The 20,098-nt window shown below is 45.5% G+C and overlaps 1 protein-coding gene across 11 annotated transcripts in view; it reads left to right on the forward strand.

Moving 5' to 3' along the window:
* MYOCD (myocardin) overlaps positions 1-20,098 on the forward strand; it is a 484,310-nt gene that overhangs the window by 263,640 nt on the left and 200,572 nt on the right. For all 11 annotated transcript variants that reach the window (XM_084982876.1, XM_084982873.1, XM_084982867.1 and 8 more), the window contains one exon: positions 15,675-15,793. The gene's annotated coding sequence lies outside the window, so the exon portion shown is untranslated. Of the gene's footprint in view, positions 1-15,674; positions 15,794-20,098 lie in introns of those variants that run through there.

The following is a 20,098-nucleotide window of genomic DNA, read 5'->3' on the forward strand; positions in this document are numbered from 1 at the left end:
GCCAGGGACTGAATCTAAGCCATAGCTGGATCCTTTAACCCTCTGAATCCTTTCATCCACCGTGTGGGATCGAACCTGAGCCGCTGCAGTCAAATTCTTAACCCATGGTGCCGTGAGAGGAACTCCTTTTTTTTTTTAATAAACATTTTATTGAGATATAATAAAAAAAAACCCCATACAGTTTATCCATTTAAAGTGTATAATTGAGTGGTTTGGGGCATATTCAGCGACACATGTAGCCATCATTACAGTCCAATTTAGAAATTTTCATCACCCTAAAAACAAATTCTGCCTCCCTTGGCTATAGCATGAAACTCCTCTTTTCCCTACCCCTAAAGAACCATTAATATATTTTCTGTCTCTATAGATTTGCCTATTCTGAACATTTCATGTAAATGAAATCATATAATATGTGGTATACTTTGTTTTTTGTTTTGTTTTTTTTCTCGGGCTGCACCCACGGCATATGGAAGTTCCCAGGGTAGGGGTCAAATCCGAGCTACAACTGCCAGCCTATAGCACAGCCACTGCAACGCAGGATCTGAGCCACGTCTGTGACCTACACCGTAGCTTATGGCAACGCCGCATCCTTAACCCACCGAGTGAGGCTAGGGATCGAACCCACAACCTCATGGTTCCTAGTCGGAATGTTTCCACTGCGCCACGACAGGAATTCCATACACACTTTCTGATTACTGTAGCTTTCTGGTAAGTTTTGAAGTCCAAAAGTATGCATCCTCCAACTTTTTCTTTTTCAAGACTGTTTTGGCTGTTTGTGAGCCCTTGCAATTTCGTATCAATTTTAGAGTCTATTGGATTATTTTTTCGCTTCTTTTCTTACGATGTCATACTAGTTCATTTAATTTCAATTTATTTTCATAAGTAAGGAAAACTTAACAAGACTATGAATTTTTCTCCAAAAAAATGTCAGCTGTAAGTCAAAGATAGTTTTCATTATTTTATATATTGTTGGACTTATTTTTTTCTTTAATACCAGAATTTTTTAAAAATGGAATTCCTTATTATCCAAGTTCTTTTCTTTTTGGGCAGGTTGATAGAGTCATCTTTTTAATATTTCAGTTTTTCTTATATTATGGTCTTGGACTTTTGCCTTTAAAACTCTATACTTTGGAATGTGGTAAGGTTTTATTTGAAACCAAATGCATAATCAAAATTTGTAAGCATTTATGGGCATGCAGAGACTATGTATCATTCTCTGTACATAGTTTTATACTGTCAATCTGGATGATTGGGTTTTCAAATCTTCTATATCTTTGTTCTTTGTTTTTGTCGGCACCAGATTTTGTAAAAGTTATGTGTGAATACACAGTTATTTATAGTCTCTGGAATCTTGCTTCTTTCACATTTTACCTTTAAAGATTTACTCATATTGTGTACAACTCTAGTTGTGTATACATTCACTGCTAATTAGTATTTCTTTCTTTCTTTTTTTTGTCTTTTTACTGCCACACCTACAGGCCAGGGGTTAATCAGAGCTATAGCTGCCAGCCTACATTGCAGCTTGCAGCAATGCTGGATTCTTAACCCATGGAAAGAGGCCAGGAATCAAACCCATATCTTCACAGGGACAATGTCGGGGCCTTAATCCACTGAGCCACAGTGGGAACTCCTAATTAGTATTTCTTAATGACAAGAATTTGTAATGTTTTTAGTCATTTGCCTATGATAAACACTTGGGTTGTCTTTATTTTCTTTATACTGCTAAGATTTTTTTTTTTTTTTGGTCTTTTTAGGGCCATACCCATGGCATGTGGAGGTTCCCAGGCTAGGGGTTGAATCAGAGATGTGGCCACTGGCCTACGCCACAGCCACAGCAGCACAGGATCTGAGTGGCATCTGCAAACTATACGACAGCTCGTGGCAACACCGGATCCTTAACCCACTAATCGAGGCCAGGGATGGAACCCGCATCCTCATGGATCCTAGTCAGATTTGCTTCCGCTGAGCCACGATGGGAACTCCTGCACGGCTACAATATTCTTGTTCACATCTCCTAAAGCATGTGCATTGGCGTCTCTACTGTTTACATAGGCAAGCATGGAAATATGAAGTTAATTGGATTTGTGGTCAGAAAATGTGGATTTTTTCACTCTGATCTTTGGAATTTTTCAGTTTGATTCATGCCCTCGTACATGATCAATTTCTGAAAATAAACCATGCGTGCTTCTTGGATTAAAGATAGCATAATTGATTTTATGCCAATTAAATAGAAAAATCAGATAAAGTAGAAATGTTCTTAGAAAAACATGCTGCTTAAATGGACACAAAAAGGATACAAACATCTGAATAATCTGAACCTATTTTAAAACTTGACCCTCCATCCTGTATATGTTCCTTAAGTGCAAGTCTTTGGGTTGTGAAGTGTTTTTTCTCTGTAAGTATCTTTATATCCATCCCTTTTCTTAAAGGTCAGTTTTCTTGGCAACCAGTTCCAGGTTGAGAGCTCTTTTTTCTCATCACTTTAAAAGCGTCGTTCCATTGTCTTCCGGCTTCCATAGTTACTGTTGAGAAGGCAAGAAGGCTGCCATCATTCTTACTCCATTCCTTCTCACGCAGGTATCTTTCTTTCTGGCGATCGCCGCCCCCCCCCCCAGTTGTGTAGTTTCACTGGTAGGTCTGTATATTCATTTTATTAATAAACTCATTTGTGGCTGATACTCTGTGTGCTGGATTTCTGAGTTTATGATTTTTATCATTTAAAAAAAAAAACATAGCCATTGTGTCTTCAAATAATGCCTATGCTCCATCCTTTAATCTCTTCTTTGGGGTACCCAGTAAGACATATACTAGTCTGTCTTCTTCTGTCATTTGTATGCCTGAACATCTACTCATTTTAAAAGTGAGCTACGCAATAGACTGTCTCATAAAATTAAACAAAATTCATCGAAAGACTCTGCCAGCTGGCAAAAGAGGTCGCGGTGGAGTTCCCTCATGGCTCAGTGGAAACAAATCTGACTAGCATCCGCGAAGATGCAACGTTTGATCCCTGGCCTCACTCAGTGGGTTAAGGATCTGGTGTTGCTGTGGCTGTGGTGCATGCCAGTGGCTACGGCTATGATTTGACCCCTAGCCTGAGAACCTCCATCTGCCATGGGTGTGGCCCTAAAAAAGACGGAAAAAAAAAAAAAAGGTTGAAGAAAGGAAGTCATGAGATGGAGTTAATATGAGAAGAGTAATGAACTAAAGCCGTGAGCAAAATAAAGTCTGAGTAAGCAGACAAGCCTCATCGATGACTGCAGGTAGATTCTAATAACATTTGCCTTCTTGTTAATCTCTTGGGGGGGGGGTCTTTGTTCACTGGTTCAAACACACCTCAGTAAAACAGTATCTCCTGCTACAGGGCAGCCATCCCAAAATCATTGCCACAAAATGTCATTTATTTATTTGCTTGGGCAGAGAGATCTCTGAAACCCAAGGTTTCAAATGGACAGCCTTACCAGACAGTCACTAGTTGTGGTCTTGGTCTATAAAAATTGAGAAAAAGGTTAGATTTTTCTGGTTATTTCCAGTAACCATATATCCTTCCCTCCAACTCACCCCAGTCCTCCGTTTTCTGTAAACTCTGTGGTTGCTGCTGGTGATGGACAAACTCTAGGTTAGCCATGTGTGTGGCCCCTGCCTCTTGGCATCTATGCCCTTAGATAATCCTCCCTCTTGAGTGCAGACAAGACCTGTGACTTGCATCCAACCAACACAACCGAAATAATGCGACCTTGCTCTCCGGATGAGGTTGTGTTATATGGCAAAGGTGATAGGATGTGATCTGGTCGGTGTTGCATTACTTTCCATGGGACTCCATCTTTGCCGGTTGAAACTAAAGCCTCTCCTTGAAGACTTGATAAGCGGCCAAGTTGGTGAGGCCTATTGGGCTGGGAAATGCGGGCAAGACTCTAGGAACTGCGTTCAGCTTCCAAAAGCTAAGGGCAACCTCCAGTCAACAGGCAGCAAAACTCTGCCAACATCCGGAATGAGCTTGAAAGCCGGTTCTCCCCCAGTTAAGCTGCGGGATGCGAATGCAGCCTGTCCCACAGCGGAGTGACCAGCCTGTGAGCCCCGAGCAATGTGCACAGCTAAGACTGTGCCCACAGCAGCCATGAAATAAACGTGGCTGGTTGAAGCCCCTGTATTTGGGATCATGTGTGTTGCTGCAGTGAAACAGGAAGACGCTATCAAAGGGGGGTAGTCGGAGAGGAGAAACCGAGCAAGACCGTTTAGTCTGCCCCCCACCGCACCCCACCGCTTTCCAGTGGGACACGGGACAAGCAGAGAGCGATGCCACATTCTGTTTCTCCACGGCGGAAGAATACGTGATTTTATGACCCATCCCTCCTTAAGCATTCGTAAGACTCAAGTGTGCCGCTAAGAAATTGTATCAAGCTAAGATGAAGAGTGTTTATTCGCCAAGGTAAACGGGCAGTGGCATTTGTTGAATTACGCTTGAGCAGAACCCTCACTACTTGTAAGGAGTGTTTACACGCATTATCGCCATGCACGCTCGTAGTAATCCTGTGAGATGGGTGAGCACGCCCTCTTCCATCAAAGATGAAAGATGACATGGCTTGTCCACATGTCGGAGTCCGTTCAGGCTGCTGTAGCAAATTACCGCAGACTAGGTAGTTTGTAAACACACCGGAGGTTTCTCATAGTTGTGGAGGCTGGACGTCTGAGATCCCGGGGCCAGCAGGGTCCTGCTGCTAGGTGGCAGATCCCAGGGCCAGCACGGTCCTGCTGCTAGGTGGCAGATCCCCGGGCCAGCACGGCCCTGCTTCTAGGTGGCAGACTTTGCCTTATATCCTCACATAGTGGGAGGGGGTAGGGCACGCTCCAGCCTCTTTGATTCGTTGGTGAGGGCTCCACCCTCGTGACGTAATCCCCTCCCAGAGGCCCCACCCCCTAATACCATCCCATTGGCCATTAGCATGTCCGCATATGACATTATTGAGACACAGACATTCAGACGGCACTGAGTCTACCCCGCTTGTAAGCGGAAGAGCCAGAAGGCAATATGAGCCTTCCACAACCAAGGCCAGTTTTTTTCTTTACATGAAAACAACCTCTAACAAAGAAGACATTCCCCGAACTCCAATATTAATAATTGTAATAATGTATTCCCAGGTGGGTTTTTTTTTTTTTCAAAAGCAAAATAAAATTAGAAACTGGAGGCATTCTTCTTGGCTCAGCGGGTTAAGAAACAAACACAGTGTCCATGAGAATGTGGGTTTGACCCCTGGCCTCGCTCAGTGGGTTAAGGATCTGGCGTTGGTGCACACCTGAGGCGTGGGTCGCTGATGCCACTTGGATCTGGCCTTGCTGTGGCTGTAGTGTAGTGCAGCTGCGGCTCTGATTCGACCCCTAGCCTGGGAACTTCCATATGCCGCTGCTGCGGGTACAGCTGTAAAAAAAAGGAAAAAAAAATTGGAACTTGGAGATCAGCACTCTCTAAAATCATGGTGGTTATCTGGTATATAATGAGGCTCCTGGAAGGAAGTACATGTGTTGCTTGTGATGGAACCCCTCTGCCATCATCAAAGAGCCCTCTCAGAAACTCCCGTGCAAATGCTGGATCCATCCTGAGTAGTGAACTCGGCAGAAAACTCTGCACACAGATGTTCCTTGTATTCAGAGATGAGGAGTCACGCTGTCTACATCGAAAGTCCACTGTAGGGTCAGACAGAGTAGTGTGTCCTCCTTTGTGGATGAGAGTGAGTTAAGAGAAAACGGGAGGGACAAAATGGGGAAATAATGGGAAGAAGAAAATTGGGCAACAATTGATGGGGGAAGTGAGGTCACGGTAACATGGATTTTTGCCTTTTTTTTTTTTTTTTTTTTTAAAGAAATAGCAGTATGTTTGCCTATGGAAAGGAATGATACAGCGCAGGGCTGAGAATGAGAGAAGAGTGAACTGCTGGCGTTCGGGTCCCTAATCGGGAAAAAGGGGGTGAGATCTAAGATGAGAGTACAGGCACTGGCTTTGGATGGGAGCAGGGATGGGTTTGGGGTCCGACCACAGAGGAAAGCGGGCTCTGGGGGTTGGGGGTAGACACTGGTCGGTGAGGCATTGTGGGGGGCGTCCCTGGGCGGGGTTCTCTTCTCATCTCTGATCTCGGTGGAGATGGAGCCAGGATGCGGCAGGAGGTGTGGGGGGCAGGAGTCGAGAGGATGAGATGTGAACTGTCAACCAGGGCCCTGGAGGGCACCGGCCAGGTGAGTGTGAGTGACAACGGGCAGCGCTGAGGTCCGCTGGACGGTGGTAAGCATGAATTGTACCTGCAACCAGTGCGTCTGTGCACCTTACCCGACCCGTGCTCCGCTTGCGGGCAGCAGAGCAGGAACGCTGCATTTCCCTAAGGTCCTGCTGGTGCTAAATGAGAATGATCAAGACAGAGGAGGGAGAGGAAATGGGAGGTACACACCAGGGGGTGACTGTCGTAACTCAAATTGCCGCCGGGTCAGAAGGATGGAGCACACCAACGGGCCACCAATCGGAGGCCCTCCTGAACTGGAGGTCCGGGCGAGGCTGAAAAACTGTGAAGACCAGGACACCCGGCGCCCTGGGCAGACCCATCAGAGAAAGGAGGGCTTGTGCTTCCTGGGGGTGGAGTCTAGCTGATGGGCCGCTGAGCTACGTGCGCGCCTGTCCATCATTGTCATGGCCCCTCCTCCCTGCTTTCCCGGTCCTCTTTTCAGCCTTTCCCTGTGTGTTCCTCATTAAGTATTCAGCCCTGTCAGTTTCAGCTCCTGCTACTGAGTTTATTCATTTTGTATTTGTGCCGTTTTGCGTTCAGTGTATCCCCTGAGATTCCTTTTTTCATTGTGTTCTTTTTTAAAAAAATGTTCTCTATCCTTTGATGTCTGATGCCATCAAATAAATTTATGTTTCCTTTACATCCTTCTAGAGCTCTTCTCATTTGTGCTCAGTTTTAAAGGACGTATAATTCACATACAGTAAACGGCATGTAACTTCCGTCTCTTTTGACAAGTGTGTGCAGCTGAGTGACTCTTTCTCCTACCAAGGTGCTGTGTGCTTATTTTATTCCAGGAAAATCCCTCCTGCCCCTTCCCAGTCATTCATCCCCAGAGACAAGTGCTCACCTGGCTTTTCAGTCTGCGTGAGGATTTTAAGATTCATACAGATTGTCCCATTTATCATCATAGTCCATAGTTTGTTCCTTTTTACTACTGAGTAATATTCCATTGCAGGACGCGTCCATTTTTTGATGACGGTGAGCAGTTTTCCGTCTAGGGCTACTGTGCGCAAAGTTCCTTGGAATATCCCTGTACGAGGCTCTTTGTGGACATGCGTTTTCATTTCATTTATTTTCTTTTTTTCAATGTTTAGGGCCGTACCTGCAGCACATGGAGGTTCCCAGGCTAGGGGTCCGCTTAGAGCTACAGCTGCCGGCCTACACCACAATCACAGCAACAGCAGAATCCAAACCAAGTCTGCAACCTACACCGCAGCCCACACAACCCTGGATCCTTAACCCTCTGAGCAAGGCCAGGGATCGAACCCGCAACCTCATGGTTCTTAGTCGGATTCATTTCCGATGTGCCACCACGGGAACTCCTGTTTTCACTTCTTTTGGTAAATACCTAGAAATGAGATTTCCAGCTCATAGATGGAAGTATGTTTTGAAGGAACTTCCCGACGACTTTGAGTGAGTGTACAATTTCACTCTCCCACTGTGTCATGTACGCCTAATGCAATGGATGAGAATCCCAGTTGTTCCACCTTCTTGCCGGTATTTGATGTGGTCAGTTATTTTCATGTTAACCATTTAAGGGGTGTGTGTACAGTCTTGCTGGTGTTTTAATTTGCATTTTCCAAATCACCAGTCCCGAGAGAACATTTTGATGCCCTTTCCCCATGATGTCTCCTCTTGTCCAGTATCTGTTCACATCTCTTGCCCATTTTTATTAAGGTCATTTGTCTTTTGTTATTGAGCTGTAAACGTTTTTGTATATTATGGATCCAGGCCCTTAATGAAATATATGTGTTGTGAGTATGTTCTTCCAATTTGTGGCTTGTCCATTAATTTTCTTAATGGTTACTTTGATGAGTCGGAGGTTTAAATTTTGGTGATGTCCAATTTATCATTTTTTAATGGTTAGTGTTTTCTGTGTTCTAAAAAATCTTTCTATTTCCAGGTTGAGAAGAATTTCTTCCCTGTTTTTTTTTTTTTTCTAGAAGCTTTAAAGTTCCACTTTTTACATTTAGATCTGTGATCCATCTCATATTAATTTGTGATATGTTGTGAAATAGGAATTGAGGGGGTTTTTTACTGTATAAAATTTTAGTTGTTCCAACCTCATTTGTTGAAGAGACTTGGCCTTTTTTCATTGAATTGCTTTGATGTTTTTCTCAAAAACTATTTGACTGTGTATATGGATCTATTTATGACCCGTCAATCCTTTTTATGAATATCCCACTGTCTTGATTAGAGTCAAGAGTAAAATCTTGACAGTGGACTAGGTGCTCCAATTCTCCTTTATTTTTTTCTTTTTCATAGTTGTTTGGGGGTTATTTGGCATGTCTATATGAATTTTAGAATTGTCTTAATTTCTACAAAAAAAAAAAAAAAGTCTTTTCGGATATACTGATTGGGTTTGGGAGAATTGCCATGCTAACAATATTGAGTCTTTCCAATCCACAAACACAGAATGTTCTGGTTATTTACACTATCTTTTATTCATGGCCGTGGCCACAGCCTGTGGAAGTTCTGGGCTCAGGAACTGAACCTGCACCACAGCGGTGACAACACTGGGTCCTTAACCTCTAGGCCACCTGGGAATTCCTATTGATCTAAATAAAAATAAACTATCTTCAATGCCTCTTAGCAAAATTTTATAGTTTCCAGGTACATCTTTTATTAAGTTTATCTCTAGATCATCTCCCTTTCAGGATATATTATAAATGACATTTTAACCCATTCTTTTATTTAGAACAGTTTTAGATTTACCAAAAAGTTGCAAAAAGGGTACAGACCCCTCACCCAGTTTTCCTTACCACTGGCATCTGACATCACCAGGTATTTTTGTCACAACCTAGAAACCATCACCGGGACGTTGCTGTGAACTAAACTCCAGAATGTATTCTGATTTCACTCATCCACCCACCTAACAGCCTTTTTCTGCGCCCACTTAGGATAGTGCTCCCAGGACACCATATGACATTTAGTTATGAAAGCGCCTCAATTTCCTCTTGTCTCTGAAAATGTCTTAGTCTCTCCTTGCTTTTTATGATGGTGATCATTTTTTTAAATTGAGGTATAGTTGATTTATAATGTGTTAATTTCTGCTGCACAGCAAAGTGATTCCATCACACACACATTCTCTTCTTTGTATTATTTTCCATTATAGTTTATCATAGGCTATTGAATATAGTTCCCTGTGCTTGTACAGTAGGACCTCGTGGTTCATCCGTTGTACAGATAACCGCTTACATCTGCTGACCCCCACCTCCCACTCCATCCCCCCTCCTCCAACCCCTGTGATAGTTTTAGGGAGTACTGATCAGGTATTTTGTAGGATTTTCCTCGGCGTGGGTCTGTCTGGTTTCTTCGCAGCGTTAGACTGGGATTATGGGCTTGGGGGAAGGAGGCACAGAGGTGAAGCGTTCTTTCCCACTGAAGACTCTGAGGTTCAGAGAGTTGAGATGACTCGTCCAAAGCCACACGGCTGGTAAGCGCCTTCCAGGACTGAACTTAGCTTCTGAACCCAATGCTTCGCCCGTGTCTTTGACCCCACGATGCTGCAGATCTTTCTCAGCGGGTCACTGGGGATCGATCCGTGAGTACAGTGCATTCAAGGACGGTAGACATGTATTTTTATCTACATGGATTCTGCCATGTGACTCTCAGTGGCGTGAGGTCAGGGGTCGGGATGCTGCAGGAGAAGTAGAGCGAGGACTAAATGATGAGACCAGCCAGCCCACCATGCAGAACAAACCTGCTGCCCTCTCTTGGGCTCCACGCCCACCTGAGTCTCGCAGGGTGGGCATAGCACAGTCTTAAGAATGATTCCAGAGTTAAAAATGGAGATGTTTTGTCCAGCTGGTTGCATAAGTGCCAGCCAACCATGTCATCAGGGGATCAACAGAAAATACCTGAAGTTGTTGCAACTCTGGGAGACATTCAGGGCTGGTCTTATTGCAAGAGACCGTGTCAGGGTGTGTCGGTACTTTATAGGCGATTTAAGCAAGTTTTCAAGGCAAGTTTTTCTTTATGGAGTTTTTCCTTATTGGTGGACTTAATATATTATGTACTTAAAATGCAAAGCCATCATTCGTGAGTTAGAAAGGAGAGGTCCCCTCCACGTAGAGAGAACGGCGTTTACAAAGCAGAAGAGAATCAAAGCGGTGCCAGGACTCTGCCCAGGAAGGAGAACGTACTTCCTAGAACAGTCCTTTCCATTAAGCTCATGAATATGCTACAAATACTGTTGTTTTAATGTTTGCAAAGCTGGTCAAAGTCGTGATTAAAGCCAAGAAATTCTTAGATGCCTCTGGCATGGTAGACTGAGCAATGGGCTGAAAGTCAGGAGACCTAGAAGCAATGCCTGGCCTTGCAGCTAATTAGGAGGTGACCTGGTCATTCATTTCACCTGAGAGCAATAAAAATGCTCTGGTTTAACTAATTTGAAAAGGTACATGCACCCCATGGTCACAGCAGCATGATTTACAGTTGCCAAGATGCGGAAGCAACCTAACTGTCCATCAGCAGAGGAACAGGTAAAGAAGATACACACATACACACAGCAGTATTACTCAGCTATAAAAAATAATGAAATTATTAAATTTTGCCTTTTGCAGCAACGTGAATGGACTTGGAGGGCAGTATGCTAAATGCAGTAAGTGAGACAGAGAAGGACAGATACTATATGGTATCCCTTGTATGTAGAATCTAAAAACCATAGAATTGGGGGATATAACAAAAAAGCAGCAAACTCACAGATATAGAAAACAAACTAGCGGTTACCAGTTGCGGGGGGGCAATGTAGGAGTGGTGAAGTAAGAGGCACAAATCCTGAGGTATAAAAGAAGCTACAAGGATATGTTTACAGCACAGGGAAGATAGCCAATATTGTGTAAGGATAAATGGAGTATAACCCTTAAAAATTGTGAATTACTGTACTGTGTCATCTGTAATTTACATAAGAGTATACAGCAACTCTACTTCAATAAAAAATAAATCACAGACAAAAATGGTCTGGTTTACCCCAAGTGGATCTAGGAAAATTAAATTAATATAATTTAAATTCTATAATGTATATTAAAATATATTAAAATATATTATTCATATAATATAAATTAAAATTTTCCTTAATATAGGAAAATTAAATAGAAATTTGGGGGATAAAAATAACACATTAAGTACATGTACAAAATACAGTCACTGGCTGCAGAATTCTGAAGGGTTCATGGCAGGCAGCTAATGGCACCAGAGAACAAATTCTCTCCACTTACTGAGCCAATGTGAAAGAATCAGAGGAGGATGAGAACTCCTTGGGAACTGATGCGATAGGATTTTCCGATGTCGGTGTGGCTTCTTGCCAGCTCTTTTCTACCTGTTGGAAGAATTTGGCCACGGAGCTCGATTAGCTTCTTTTACCTCTGGTGGCACTCATTTTTCGTGGATTTTGCCCACCATTCTGACTCCTGGGACCTTCTAACTCCTGACTCCGTGGACTAATTAATTCTCCCCTTCTTATATCTACGCTTCAAACCCATCTTTGCTCCGGGAGCGACCTCTTGTCAATGCAGCCGACAGGTGGCGCTAGAGAGAACGGACGCGGGAGGAGAGAAGGGAGCTTTGGCTTCCCCTGGTCCGGGATGCTCTGGACTTTCCTCCGTCTCTTAAGGGGCCGTCCGCCGTGGCTGCTCCCCTTCTCCAGAGACCTGAGCATCTTTTCCAGCGCAGCTTGCATCTTCTTTTTGTTGCGTCAGCTCAGGTGTGGCAGCTGCCTCCTCGGGCTTCCTTCTGTTGTTCCCTCTTCCCATCCCGCGTCATTCATTCCTCTATTAAATCCCATCTGTTTGAAATTCCTGGTGTGTTCTCCATACCCTGACTGGATACTGACTGATAAAACGAGTGGAAAGTCCATTCGTTCCCTCAAATCTCATTCCTTTAGAAGGTGCCTCATCAGCACTTCAAAGGAGTCTATGTTTTAAAGAAAACCTTCTGTAAATTTCATTACATTTTATAAAACACCTAAAGCCTGCTATTCAGACCCCATACCTTACCCCAGGGTGTGTTTTCTGTCTTTGGGGGTCAGGGTACAAATGGAAGGAGGCTGTTTTACTACTCTGAAGTTTCAGTTCTATTTTATAACCAAATCTCAGTAACTTCCACAAATAACATCATAGACTATGAAGCAGTATATAATAAATGTGTATTATAAACCACCACACCTTTTCCCCTAAAACATGGCAGAGTATAAGAAAATAGATATACATTCATACATACGTGTGTGCATTTGTACATAATCCTTTATAAAATCTTGATTCCATTGTGTCTATCTAGTGAATTCTGTATATTATCTCTATTTTAACATATAATTAGTTTGTATGTGTGTATACATATATATATATATATACACACACACATACAAAACCAACAAATAAAAGCAGAGAAAACAATACCAAGAGTGTTTCTATTTTCAGCTACTCCATTTTCTGGTGTGCTTGGGGAATAGGGTTCAAGGTCATCCTTTGACACTTGGAATTTAGAGAACAGGCTCTGAGGAATCCGTGCCTTGCCCAGGTTACTTGGCCAGCAAGTGGCAGCTGAGGCTGCCTGCCTCGCCGCCCCACACAGCCTTTCCCTGAAGCCCAGCTGCCTCCCCCTTCCCACCCCACAGGTCCCCGAGGTCCCTGGAGCTTTGCTGAAAGAATGCGTCTGCCCCTGACAGCCTGGAACGGAGAGTTCAGCCTCTGGCTTGGTAACTCGGGACTCTGACTGTGAATCTTGCCTTCTCTTCTTTGACTTTCCCCTCCCCTGAAGAGGAAAGTTATTTTCAACTCTCCATCTGTTTTGTGTTTAATGTGCAGAAAGGTTGCACACTTTCAGGGACCTTGTTCATAAGCAGTAGATTGTACAAGAGTTTATTACACAAGTGGGGGTTTTTATTGCTGGCCTTTGTGGCGTTGCCAACTGGGAGAAGGAACATAACGTGCTTAGTGGTCCCTATCAGGAAAAATGAGAAGGCATTAAATACCAGTCAAATTGTCAAGCATTGAAAAGTGGGTAATCAAATCCAGAATTCCCTGGAGTATGGCTAGTGAGAAGGATTTTTCTCATTAACAGTGTTTTTACGGCCACAATTGGTTCCCTAGGCACTTATGTCACCGACAGTATCCCAGAGCATTATATGAGATGTGTAACAAGAGTGGAATAAGTTGTGACCTAGAAAGACTCAGGTCCGCTTCAAAATCTGACTCTGGTCAGCACAGAGCATCAAACTGGAACCCTCGGAAGAGCTTTCTATATGTGTGTGTGTATGATTTGTGGAGTCCTAAAAAAGTGATACAGGAGTTCCCATCGGGGCTCAGCAGAAATGAATCTGACTAGTATCCATGAGGACACAGGTTCGATCCCTGGCCTCGCTCAGTGGGTTCAGGATCCAGCATTGTCACGAGCTGTGGTGTTGGTCGCAGATGCAGCTCAGATCCCGTGTTGCTGTGGCTGTGGGGTAGGCCAGTGTCTACAGCTCTGGTTAGACCCCTAGCCTGGGAACCTCCATATGCCATGGGTGCGCCTCCCCCCCCAAAATAAAAAGAAAAGAAAAAGAAAAAGTGATACAAATGCACTTATTTACAAAACAGAAGCAGACTCACTGAAAACAAACTTATGGTTACCAAAGGGGAAAGGAGGAGGAGATGGGTAAATTAGAAGCTTAGTATTAACATATACACACTACTGTATTTTATATTTAAAATAGGTAACTAATAAGAACCTACTGCAGAGCACAAGAAACTCTACTCAATACCCCATAATAACCTGACAAAGAATAGATAAATGTATATGTATAACCGATTCACTTTGTGGTCCACCAGAAACTACACCAACACCGTAAATCAACTATACTCTGGTATAAAATAAAATTTAAATAAGTAGATTAATTAATTGATTAACTAATCACAACATTAGGAACATCAGCTATGTAGATAATCACTCCTGATTTAACCTCTGTCTAATCCTGAGCCCTGTGCTGTGTCTTCCTAGGAGAGAATGCATCAGAATTACATGGTTTACTACTGATTTGTCCTGAGCCATATGATGGGGCTAGAAAACGTCCACAGAGCATCCTAGGAGACACTCTATCAGAACATTCCCAGCTAAAGAGGCCAATGCCAGTAGTCATAGGTTACTCTTATTCCTTTTCCCAGAAAGCTCAAGACTATCACAGAGGCTGCTGCATAAAAGTTGGTGGAGGCCTCTGACTTGTTCCAGCCTCCTAGCTCTCAGTCCAGGCTACACATCAGAATCATTTGCCACCGGCCGCCCCAAACCCTAGACTCATTAAATAAAATCTGGTGGTGGGCTAGGACATGGGTGTGCTTTTAAATTTCTCTGGGTGATTCTGCTACAGAGCTTGGGTTGAGAACTGCAGATCTAATCCAGCTACCTAATTTTCCTGGTAGAGGACCCTGAGCTTGCAGAGGTTACTGTCCAAAACTGTGATTTACAGTGTGATTGCATCTCCATCGGTGGTTGTCTTTTCCGGCACGGCGTTGTCTCACTATAGCACTACTGGACATCATGTCCCAAATGTTATAGCCCTTTATGTAGAAAAGCAACACATCCAACCCCATCCCCTGCCTCTCTTTTCATGCATGCAAGTGGATGTGCTATAAATCCCCCAGAACTCTGCTGGAGACGGTGGGTGGGGCCACAGGGTCAGGGTGAGACTGTCAGGACCGCAGGGAAGAGTGGCTGGAGGACCCACTGCTTTCTCTAGCTGGTGTGCGGACAAGGGAGTGGACGCAACCTCATTGTCCACTATGTGTCCATTGTTAGGGTCCACTGTCTGAGCACAACAGCCCTAAGTTATGGCTGAGTCTGGGCCCGAGAATATCCATGGTCAATCCCCACCCCCATCCTTCCCCAAAAATGTCCCGCACTGGACATTAAATGACCTGCTCACCTTACGCTGGATTAATTCTTGTCCACATGTTTCACTGAAAGATCCTTTCTCAGGCTGCGAATCCCAGGCCTTTTCCCCAAACCCGCAGGCCACCCTCTCGCTGCACCCTTGCTGCGGGTCTGCCTGGCCTTGCTCTCCATCTGATGGACAGCTGATACCCAGGGGACACCGGTTGGTAGCCTTGGACTTCTCAGCTTAATCGCCCTGGCTTTAATGCCACTTAAATCAGAATGTAAGCACTGAAGGAATTTCAGGAATCCGATGATATAAATTGTATTTTTAGAGCCGTGAATGACTTGAGCGAGTGAAACAGTGCAGTGACTGAAGAGAATTCTCTCCCGTTTCCCATGATTTATCACAGGCGAGGTCACGGCAGGTTAAAATACTTGAACGCCGCGATAGCATACGTCCTGGCATGGTTTTATGAGTAGTCATTCATAACATATTTGTCGCAAAGCATAATTTCCAAGATAGAACCCTGATCCACATGCAGTTTTTTTTTTTCACAGCAACAACACAGGCGCAGTAACTCCTTCGTGGAGACTGCTTCCATTTTCACAATGTCCAGCTCCACGCTAGAGCTTCGGGGAAAGGGACCGAGGAAGTGACTGGTTCGCCAACTGAAACTGTAAGTAGATCCTGACCAAACGCTTCCTTTTCCTGGAGGACAGAAAGGACTGGCCTTTCCGGGATGGATGGAGCTCAGGGGGTTCTGCTCTGCAGACTCCACTTGTCTCTTACAGCGTCTTTGATTTTCTTTTTTCCTTTAGTGTTGATTTTTTGCTTCTCTCCCGGTGTGCTTTCCCACCTGCTGATTAGCTGTGGCCCCCAGGGAAGGAATTCTCCCCTCTGTAATCAAAGGCTCTCCTCTGGGGAGACCACACAGGGACCCTGGGCAGCAGAGCGAGATCTCGAATGTGTGATGGGACCATATGGGACCTTATTTTGTTATACATCTACTGAATTTCTCTTTGGAGCCCCGATATTTCTTAGTTATGGAGACATGAGCTCAGTCACATCAGGATGTCCACGCTCAGATCTGAGGAGGCCAGGGGAACCATGTCATTTGCCATCCTCAGGCCGGTCCGGATGCTGCAGCCGTGTCCTGTGAGGGATGCTGGGCTGCAGGGCAGGTGGGAAGGGTTCCTTCCCGGGCACCCCCACCATCAGATCGGCTTTCTTGGTTTCCCCCCGACCTCCACCTCCCCCGGTTTGAATAGTCGTATCAGGTCTGGAGAAGGAGTTTCCCAGATTTTCATCCAAGCTTCTCAATCTTTGGTTTATGCCCAGCGCCTGGGATGTGAGACTCAAAAGCTAAAAATATGACTCTTTTATCTACACTTTGCTGGTTTTCCCTCCGCCGAAGCATGAAAGACCGACAGCCTAGCTGCCCGATGAGAGAAAAATGTGGGCAGATATCTCCTGGTCATTTCCCATCACTGTCATGAAGGCACCAGAGGAAGGCCTGGCTCAGGGCAGGCAGTCCGCAAAGGCAGCTGCTCTCTTTACAGCAGGTGGATTAGAGAAGCAGTTGAGAACACAGGCTCAGGAGTTCCCACTGCGGCCCCGCACAGTGGGTGGAGGGATCCAGCATTGCCGCAGCTCAGCATAGGTGGCAGCTGCGGCTTGGATTCCACCCCTGACCCAGGAATTTCCATATGCCTTGGGTGCGGCCATTAAATAACATTGTTTTTTAAAAAAAGGAAGAAGAACACAGGTGGCAGAAGGTCAGTGTCTGAGTCCCTGGTTTCCTGGCTCTGCATCCTTGAACAAGTTACCTAACCTTTCTGTGCCTCAGCTCCGCATGTACAAAACAGAGATTATGATAGCACCTGCCTTACGCGGTCCTCCATGAATTATGTTCTTATTATGATTACTGCTACCGCAAACGTCTGTCTCTTAAAGCCATTGGCGACCCTGTGTGGATGCCACCAACACACAGTCCATCACAGGTACCACTTCTCAGGGGAGAGGCTGGGCTGAGTTTCCTGGAAACGCAACCCTCTGGGGACACTGGGGGGCGGGAGGAGGGTCTTAAGAGTTGGGTTAAGAAGGAATCAGCTGTCAGTCAAGGCGGCTTCTTGAGGAGGGAGCATGGGAACTGGAAGACACAGCCGTGCCTCCAATCCCGGGGACAAAAAAAGAGGCTGAAGGGGAGCAGGGTTGGAGAACGGCCAAGTCCGTGTGCCGGGGCCGTACCTGGTTGGCCTTGCTGGCAGGTGCTGGCGATCAGAACAGACGCTGGGCCTCTCCTGAGATGTGAGCCCTGCATGGGCTGTGGGAGGTGCCAGAGCAGGGGGTGGGGGGGGGGACACTGAGGGAGAGACAGTGGTCCAGCAGCCCCCATCTTCATAAAGCCCCCATCAAACTGATGCTCATTCCCATCCAATGAGAATGCGGGCACCTCGACCCTCCCACCAGCCCCTCCCTTGTGTCCCAGAGCCAGGCCGGCCGTGTCCCTCTCAACCCACACTCCGGCAGGACGACAAGTCCGCCCAGACCGTGGAAAGGACCTCCCAGCAGGGGTCAGGCGACCTGGACTCGAGATCCAGCTGCGAGACCAGTCAGCCCCTGGCCTTGGACAAGCCCCGTCACCTCCATGGACCCGGGGCCCCCGTGGGGAGGTGCGGGGCAGCTTCATTTGGGAAAAACAGTGTGACAGTTACAAGTGTGGGTCTGGGAGCCAGAGGGACCTCAGTGGAAATCCCGCCTTTGCCATTTACTGAACGTAAATACAGGGCAATTAACTTATTTAATCTTTCTAAGCTCTACTTCCCTCATGTATAAAAATGGAGATACTCAGAGCACACTTCTCCTGGGATTATTCTGAAGATTAATTTCAAGAGTGTTGTGGAGAGTTGCGTATATAGGACCATACTTCAGTGACTGGTGCCTATATCCCTATAGTAATCACTCAGGGGAACCCTGGGGCTCCGCCAGCTCAGGGTGCGAGAGTTCAAATCTGAGGGCCTGCTTTATCCACAGCCCCTTTGTTTTTCCGTGTTGTGGATCTTCTTTAAACAACCACAGGCTCAATTAGGACTTGGGGGATTGCCGTGACCACTGCTACGTATCAACTAGAGAACCATCAAGGACCTGTTGTAGAGCGTAGGGAAGTATCCTTAACGCTTGGTAATAACTTATAATGGAATAGAACCTGACAAAGAGTAGGTATGTATATATTATGTATATCTAAATATATTCTGTACCTATTCTATGTATATAGATATGTGCACATATACCTATATATCTGTCTTTATATAGATGTATAACGGAACCGCTTTGCTGCATACCTGAAACTAACACAGTTTTGTAAATCCACTCTACTTCAGTTGTTTAAAATGCTCCACACTAAAAATAGTCACCGTGTTATGAATCACTGGACTAGACCAAACGTTGGCCAACTTTAAAGGGCCAGATGGTGTCTTAAGCTTGGTGGTCTCCATTGCCTCTTGTTTGGTTAGGGTTAGGGTTAGAGGGTAAGGGTTTAGGGTTAGGGTTAGAGGGTTAGGGTTAGAACGAGGGTCAGGCTTGGCTAGAGCATACAAGCATTTGTTGGGACTGGGTACCAGTCACGACCCAGAACTGATGTCTCAGAGGCTGAACCCAGTTAAGAGTTCTTTCTCCTGTCGCAGCAGTGTGGGAATCGGGGCTTGGGAGTCTACCCTACAGAGTCTTCTGGGGACCACGAGTCCTTCCATCTGTGGCTTCCCACCATCCATCTGAAGGCTCATCCTCAGGATAGGTGGGAAAGAGAGATGGGCCCACCTTCAAGAGCGACTTAACAATATGCAAACCGTTCTGTCCAGTGACAGACCGTGGGCTGGTTTGGGCCCGTGGGACAGTTTTCTCTTCTCCTGGGCTGGACCAGCTCCTTGGTTTTTCCTAAAGATGAAACAAACTTCTCTCCGATAAGCCATCTTTTCCTCCGTCCCAAAGCAGCCTAGCTCTGCTTTCTCGAAGGTCTCATTTTATCGTTCGTGTGATTCTCTTTTCATGCTTATAACAGTTGTCAGATTCTGCGCCTCATAAAAATGATGTGTCACTTCGCCAGGGCTGCTGTTACACAGGGCCGCAAACTGGGTGGCCTAAAACAATATAGATGTATTCGCTCAGACTTCTGAAGGCCAGGAGTCCAAAATCAGAGAGTGGGCAGCATCGATTGCTTCTGAGGAGTCTGGCGGGGAAGGTGGTCCAGGCCTTTCCCATGGCTTCTAGTGACGGCCCCGGTGTCCCAGACTTGCAGGTGCACGGCTCCAGTCTCCCGGCATCTCCCCGCAGCATTCTCCCTGTGGCTCTGCGCTGTCACATGGCCTCCCCCCTGTTGGCTCAGGTCCCTCTCTCACAGCCTCATCTTAACCTGATTACACCTGCAAAGACCCTCTTGCCAAATAAGCTCGTGTTCACAGCTACCAGGGGTCGGAAGGCCAACCCCTCTTTTGGGGGGACACAAGTCGGTCCATAACGGGTGGTGAAGAGACCCGGTGGCCCAGTCATGTCTGAGAATTGTGAGATGTTCAGAAGGATGAGGATAATCAGACAATCAGGTGTCCTCGGGGCTTATTTTTTACCCTTCATTGTAAATGGCAGAGAGAACCGTGCTATTCCAGCTGCTACCTTGGAGAATGTAGAATTTTCCTTTTTAGACTGTTTTTTTTCTTTTCTTTTTTTTTTTATGGACATGGAACAATGAACTAGAAAATGTGGCACATTCTGTCCTCCCCTTCTATTTTCAACTTGTAAATGCTGCATTCGAAATACCGGAACAGTGAGGCTTGCGGTTACTAATGAAATTAAAAATAAAAGCAAAATGCCCCATAGCCTGCGTGTCTCCCCCGAGAGGGAGATGCTGCAGGCGGGTGCCCTGGACAAGAAATGGGCTTTTGGGTGAATTTTCACCCCCTCTGCAGAGGTCAAGATTTGAACATCATGG

Source organism: Sus scrofa, chromosome 12, assembly GCF_054392235.1.
Source record: "Sus scrofa isolate SSC_HxYL_T2T_F1_AM1 chromosome 12, Sscrofa_HxYL_maternal_Yorkshire_Landrace_v2.0, whole genome shotgun sequence".
NCBI classification, from domain to species: domain Eukaryota; kingdom Metazoa; phylum Chordata; class Mammalia; order Artiodactyla; family Suidae; genus Sus; species Sus scrofa.